General features: G+C 42.0%; 1 protein-coding gene across 4 annotated transcripts in view; it reads right to left on the bottom strand.

Moving 5' to 3' along the window:
* Nucleotides 1-7,500, bottom strand: part of LOC132842595 (RNA binding protein fox-1 homolog 3-like) — a 188,178-nt gene that overhangs the window by 180,172 nt on the left and 506 nt on the right. The gene's annotated exons all lie outside the window — the stretch shown is intronic.

The raw sequence follows: 7,500 nt of genomic DNA, 5'->3' as shown, positions 1-7,500 counted from the left end.
ATACTCCATGTGGATGACGTCTTCACTCACTGGTACAAAACATCATGCAGTTTTTTCTGCACAAAATAAAAAAATTAAATCTTTCTATCGCTAACGCTTATCTTAGACAACATCGAGAACAGACGGACAAAAAGAAAGAGATCTGCTACCGTCGACGGTTTAAAAGGCCATAGGGTTAAAAGAGAAACTGTTCTGTTCTCACTTGATTTCCATGAAGTTTTTCTTGCCTAGAGTTCTCAGGAAGCTTTTCATTAGCATCCACACATAGCCAAAGGTCAACGCTGGAGCCCATGTGGTTCCCTGTCGGACAACCCTTAATGACTTCTGTAGAAATGAATGTATGTAGAGGATCTGAATGTTTTCCAAATGATTCATGATTCATTGATCAGCATTGTAAGGACAGGACAGACAAAACATCATTAATATGTTTAAGCGAATGTGTAAATAAGTGTATAGCAGTCCATCTCATCATGAGCGGCGATTGTTACAGAAGATCTATCACAGATTCTGAACAAACCTGAGCTTATATTAATCACAGGCTACTACAATGACTCGTATCATGATGTACTGTGACTCACTCACTGAGTCGTTACGTATCGCTGCGAGATTATACAACATTTGAGTTGTTCAGTCGTTAATCAAAGGCCCAGAATTAGCAGCCATCATGTGAACTCATGACCTTCTGATCAGTAGTCCATCATCCTAAGCACAGATCTACCAACACATTGATATCACAGTGCACTGCTGCGCTTACTGAATGGACTCAGGGCTTGACACGATGCTTGGTGTGGACCTTGACACGGCTGGTGTGGCTGCAACGTCAGGTTCCTGTCGGGTTCTTCCGGCTCAGCGGTGTTTATAATGGCTTTATAAGTGTTTAATAAGGAGCTAATCGTCCAGCGTAAGTGAGCAGGGCTGTAACTATCACTGTGTTTCACCTGACATGATCAACTCAGCACTTTTTATGAGTCAGAGGCCGATGTACTGTCTGTAGACCAGGGGTTAAGTCATCCATTTATTGTGTAGCTGTTTTATTGGGTTCTGATAAAAGGAAGTCTGGGAGGAAGCAGTGTGTTAATATAACTGTGAAATTCAGAGATTTTTTTAGAGTAAGCTGTCTTCCCTATATGTGTGTGTGTGTGCAAATATTTGTGTTTCGCTTATATCAGCCTAAGCGTTGTCAATTATTTGAACATCAACTAAAGTTAAATGACACACATCATGCCACCTGATAGGCAGAACACAGAGCTAACAGGAAACAGAAACAACGACTAGCAACAGGGAAGTGAACAAACAGTGTATATACAGTATATATATATCAGACAGGAACCAATAACAAAGCAGAGACAATGAGTAACTATGACAACAAACGAGAGGGAATGAATGAGTTCAATGAGTGTCCATGGCAACAAACGAGTGGGTGGAGCAAACAATTAACAGCAGGGCAAGACAGCAGACAGAAACAGGGCAAAACACAGACAGACTCATTACACCACCTTTTTCTCACCTCACCTTTTTGTAAGTGACATTCAATCTTTAAAAAAAAATCCCATCTAATATTTGGAGTACAGAGATGATATCAGGCTTAAGACCAAATTCCAAATGTTCTTCTGGGTCAAAGTGGTTTATTTATTTAGAAATAATAAAATATCTCACACATATTGCTGAAAACGTTGAAAAAGTAGCACAATAAAACTGACAACAAAACCTAATAAAAGAGTAAAAGCTTTGTTTGTTGTACTGTACTGAGATCAGCCCTGGAGGTGTGGAGATGTGATGCTAAGGAATAAACTCTGCAGTAAAATAATCAATGATGCAGCAGTGTGAAGAAGCTGAAGAACAGCAGACATGTTCGAAGTCTTTTGTTTCTCTTCTACCACAAGAGTTTGGCAACAACTAGTAAAAAGTCACACCGTACTTTTACCTGTTTAAAGTTACGTCCATGAAACTGTGCTGACTTTCATTGTAGTAGCTATAAACACTCCTTACTGTAAACCTGCAGCTACACGTCTGTCACAGTGAATCACCGGCTTGTGAATCCAGAATTCAGCAACACTGTGGTACAAATCTGACTGACTGAATGAAGTGAAGTGTGATGTAATTAATGAAAGACTGGGAAAGTAAGTGAAGGACTCTTGTGATGAATGGGGAAGACGTCTGCTTACTGTATCGCATACATACACTCAGACACAAACATATGGAGACGCCAGTCCTTAACCTCATTCAAACACACGCTGAACACTGAAGCGCTACCTAACATTTCTGTCTGTACTTCACTCAGATGAAGTGTTAATAAGCCCCAAACACTCGATGCCATCTGAAGGCTGCCGAAGCTTCGGTTCTCAAAAACATTGCTTCTGGTGTGATTTATGGTCATATTGATAGTTCATATGCCTTTAATATCCCTTTTCCGTTAGTGTAACAATGACAACGCTCGTACCAGTCCTAGCTAGCATCTGCTACCTGTCTAGCTAACGTGCCGTCTAGATCGGATTCAGTAATATTGTGTAACATTCAGCGGTATGTGTAACTCTACTGTACGCTCTCACAGATCAGGAGGAACATCATACAGCATCCCAGAAAAAATCCACATCCACACACTTAGTGTTATTGATATTACAACACTGGAATATTTAGCGAGGACCTATTTTCCTTGCAAAACTCATTCATTCACAAACATGACTTACTTTTCCCTCCAACTGAGGTAAAATCATGAGGTAAAAAATGCTTGATATCGGACATTTATTTAATTTCCGTCCATTTTACAGCTATTTTCTTTAGGACCACATGTAAAACCTGCCTGATAGTCGAGATCCTAATTTTTCCATAATGATTTCACACAAACAAGTTCTACCCTTAACAAAGCTCATTAAAACCCATTAAGGGGCTGTGGTGTAAACCTGCTAACACAGGGGCTGATGGGTAACGTAGTTCTGTGAGAAAACACCTGAGATTGTATTAGGATGCTAAAAGCCACACACACCAATGTATTCTTTGCCCCTGAAGCGTGGCACAGAGAAAGTGCCAACACACACTCATCCCTGTACACACAAAATAATGCCCTTTCATCACTGTCCCTCCCGGCACCGATCCGTGATCCTTATCAGGAGCTCAGAGAGAGAGACATTCAGGTCCTAGCTCTGATAACGTCACTGTTACGTGTTAATGCATTGCCTAATGCTGCCAGCCGTGCGAGAAATGACACTGACCTAAAGCGATAAACAGAAAGAGAGAGAGGGAAAGAAGGAGCCTCCTGCAGGTCAATATTGCCACAGGTGATGCAGCCTGAAGAGGCAAGAATCAAATCAACATTATATGAAGAGGAAGTCTGTGTAGCGAAGGCGCTGTGCCAAAAATAGGAGGAATGTGTTAATGCTTGGAACACCGCTAAGCACAGACAAGATCATTTTTTTCACAGACTTTTTTTCATGTCACCTTCTGGAGCTGTTACAGCTCTGTATGGATTGTATGGTAATTGGTGTTAAGGTTCTTCCAGCACATATCTACATACATATGTTCTTCTACAGAACCACAGAACCAGGGAAAGTGCACCAGGTTGGCTAGAAAAATAGTCACCTCCCTGGGTCTAGTGCTCAGGAAGTAAAGGTCATAGATTGACAAAGATTGATGTCTGCTAAAGAGCACTTGATGTGTGTAACACCTCCATGTTAGGACCTTGCATTGTTCTGGAAATCTAAGGCTCTGAAACCTGGGTCTGGAGTCTCCTTAAGTTCTCAGGACTGGGGCTTGTAGCACCTTGCTGGTGATCTCTCACTAAAAAACACTTTGGGTGTGTAAACTTTTGGCTGTCATGGCATTCCATAGATACTGAGCTTCAAAGGTTTGTGGTTGTTTCCCACTCATTCTGATGGATGTAGTTTAATGTATTTAACACTGTGTGTGTTGGTCTGTGGCTCTCTGTGATGGATGTAGTTTAATGTATTTAACACTGTGTGTGTTGGTCTGTGGCTCTCTCTGATGGACAAACTCCAACCTCTAGTCATCCTCTGGGAGGGTGGTGCATTTCTGGGCTGCTGATCGTAGCCATAATTTTCTCTAAATTTCCCAGGAGGAAACCAGATGCTCCATGCCAGTGTTAAAAGCGGAAATTGGTTCAAAGAGTTTAATATTTCAGCATTTCAGCACTGTTTGATATCTGACATACATGATCTCGTATCACACACACACACAACTTGTGAACGTCATCAACTATTTTTTTCCCCTCAAAGCGAAGCACATAAACACTGTCACTGTCACTGAGCTAATTATGGCTAAGCACTAATGTGAACATGGTGCCAGTTCTCCGAGCCATTAAACATAAACACTTTACATGTGATATATATATATACTGTATATATGTGTGTGTGTGTGTGTGTGTGTGTGTGTGTGTGTATATATATATACACCTCCACCCTCTCTTTCTCTCCTTCACTTCTATCGGACTGAACACACCGAGGGCTTTTAGATCCTCTGAATGCTGTGCAAAGGCATAATCTCCAGTAATTGGTGGAATAGTACTCATTACGTGTACCTCACTTTAATAAAAGCCTGTAACCCAGAGACCTTTTTCTCACCGTACTCCTCAGTTCCAGTGACTCTCAGACGATGAAGCTCCAGATTTTCTCATATCCAACAATTAGCATATTTTGGAATATCTAATACTCCAAAAACTCACCGCAGCCAGGTGGAGAAATCGAATAGTTTCTACATTTTCACTTATTTTGTTGCTTTGCAAAAATCTTGCACAGGTTTCAATGATAAGATGTAATTCAGGGGTAAACATCCAGGGAGAGGGAATAATTTATACACATATGTCTACTTCATGTTTGCTTTGTACTTTTGTACTTGTACTATATATATATATATAAACAGCATAAACAGGAGAACAGGAGAAAGTATTTAGACACCGTACATTTACAGCATTCGTTCTTTGCAGGAAATCTGTTGTTTTATGTCTACATACAAAAAAAACATCCTTCCTTAGGGTTCTATAGCGAACATGAGGGTTCTCTAGTTTTGCAATAGAACTGCAACTTCTTCTATGTAGAACCCTTGTAGAGCATTGACTCATTTATATTTATATTAGAACATTTCGATAACTATATGTGAGAATTGTGAAATAAGTGCCATTACTTTTGGAGTTGTATGTCCATGTAGATAAGGTTTAAAAAAAAAAAAAAAAAAGAAGCACCTCACGTGAATCCACTCACTCACTCATTCACTCACTCATCTTCTACCGCTTATCCGAACTACCTCGGGTCACGGGGAGCCTGTGCCTATCTCAGGCGTCATCGGGCATCAAGGCAGGATACACCCTGGACGGAGTGCCAACCCATCACAGGGCACACACACACACACTCACATTCACTCACACACTCACACACTATGGACAATTTTCCAGAGATGCCAATCAACCTACCATGCATGTCTTTGGACCGGGGGAGGAAACCGGAGTACCCGGAGGAAACCCCCGAGGCACGGGGAGAACATGCAAACTCCACACACACAAGGTGGAGACGGAAATCGAACCCCCAACCCTGGAGGTGTGAGGCGAACGTGCTGACCACTAAGCCACCGTGACCCCATGTGAATCCAAATGGTTCTATATGAAGAATCTCTGTATAAAGAGTTTCAGACATGAAGTCGGTGAGGGGTTCAGGAGGTTGTAGGTTCTTTACAGAACCATCCCTTTAAGAGTGTACATTAGGACACAATTAGCTTTTTGCAGCTCCGGGGGTGAATTTTTGGGTCACTCCTCTTTTATCTTATCTTCAGTTCCCAAGTCTATGAGGATCTCTGTAATAGACTCACACTCTCAGAATCCTCCATAAAGTTTCAATGGGATCATTAGGAGTTATTGTGGCTGTAGATTTGAGGTCATTGTCTCAATGAAACCTCAATCTTCTGCCCACATTCACTTTCATGGCCACCGAGATTAAATTCTCCTCAAATGCGTCCCTGGGCTTTGCTCCGGTCCGCGACGTGTAACGCCTCAGCACCGTTTGCAGAGGAGCTGCAGTTCTGTCTTCAGTTCTTGAGTCGTTTGTCTTTAGTTGCTCACCTAAGGAGGTGTTCAGAAGGAACCGGAGTTGAACTGAAGTGATCTTCATTGCTTATGTTTCTCTCTGTAGCTGTTGCTCTTGATGCTTTCAGGTGTCCTGCAGCTCTTTGGGTACGAATGCTTGATTCTCTCTGACCTTCATTATCGTTAGCTTCAGAGTGTGTTGTGTGGAGCTCCGGCCAGTGACATCTTTTACAACGACAACCTGGTGTCATGTTCACTAGAGAACAGGATTAATTCTTTTTAAAACTTTATGTATTTGTATTAGGGGGGCACGGTGGCTTAATGGTTAGCACGTTTGCCTCACACCTCCAGGGTTGGGGGTTCGAGTCCCCCCTCCGCCTTGTGTGTGTGGAGTTTGCATGTTCTCCCTGTGCCTCGGGGGTTTCCTCCGGGTACTCCGGTTTCCTCCCCCGGTCCAAAGACATGCATGGTAGGTTGATTGGCATCTCTGGAAAATTGTCCGTAGTGTGTGAGTGTGTGTGAATGAGAGTGTGTGTGTGTGCCCTGTGATGGGTTGGCACTCCGTCCAGGGTGTATCCTGCCTTGATGCCCGATGACGCCTGAGATAGGCACAGGCTCCCCGTGACCCGAGGTAGTTCAGATAAGCAGTAGAAGATGAATGAGTGAGTGAGAGAGTATTTGTATTATTACAGTGTCTGAATACTTTTTATTGTTTGTTTAATTCTAAGTACAAAATGCTAAGATATTTTGTGTGTAATTGCATAATGTTAAATAAAAAACACAACAGTGGGTAAAAGCTGTGTTGGTCAGTGGCAGAAGCACCACTGTTGTGTACGTTGCTCTGTTTACTGCATTTACTCCAGGATTCATTTTTTCCTCCTTGGAAACTCACAGTGACTTCATTTATCATAGTGTACATTATACACAAACCATTTATCACTGGAATGGACCTTTAATTACTTGGGAAATTGTACCTTTAATGCTCACACACACACACGCACGCACGCACGCATGCACGCACGCACACACACGCACACACACACACACACTCACACACACTGGCATCTAGAATGCAGTATGCATCAGTAAACTCACCTGCTGAGTGTGTGTGTGTGTATGTGTGTGTGTGTGTGTGTGTGTTTGTTGCCATCACAGAAACTTCATATGTGATGAAAGAGAGATTTCAATTTACAAGATGATTTAAAACATAAATATCAAGTCTGAATATCAAGTAGGATGCAATGACGGTCAGAGTTCTGTGTGTGAGAGAGAGAGAGAGAGAGAGAGAGAGAGAGAGAGAGAGAGAGAGAGAGAGAGAGAGAGAGACCACCACTGATCTGCCATTTTTGACACATGTAATTACTTTAAATTCTCTCACTGCATCTCATATTTTTTCCTCTTTTTGTTCTTCTCTCGTTGTCTCTCTTTTCATTAATGCTCTTTTTCATTTCTCTTTCTCTCTCTCTCTCTCTCTC

Source organism: Tachysurus vachellii, chromosome 3 (genome assembly GCF_030014155.1).
Source record: "Tachysurus vachellii isolate PV-2020 chromosome 3, HZAU_Pvac_v1, whole genome shotgun sequence".
NCBI lineage: Eukaryota > Metazoa > Chordata > Actinopteri > Siluriformes > Bagridae > Tachysurus > Tachysurus vachellii.
The sequence above is the reverse complement of the archived record's forward strand: the minus strand, read 5'-3'. Positions and strand labels throughout refer to the sequence as shown.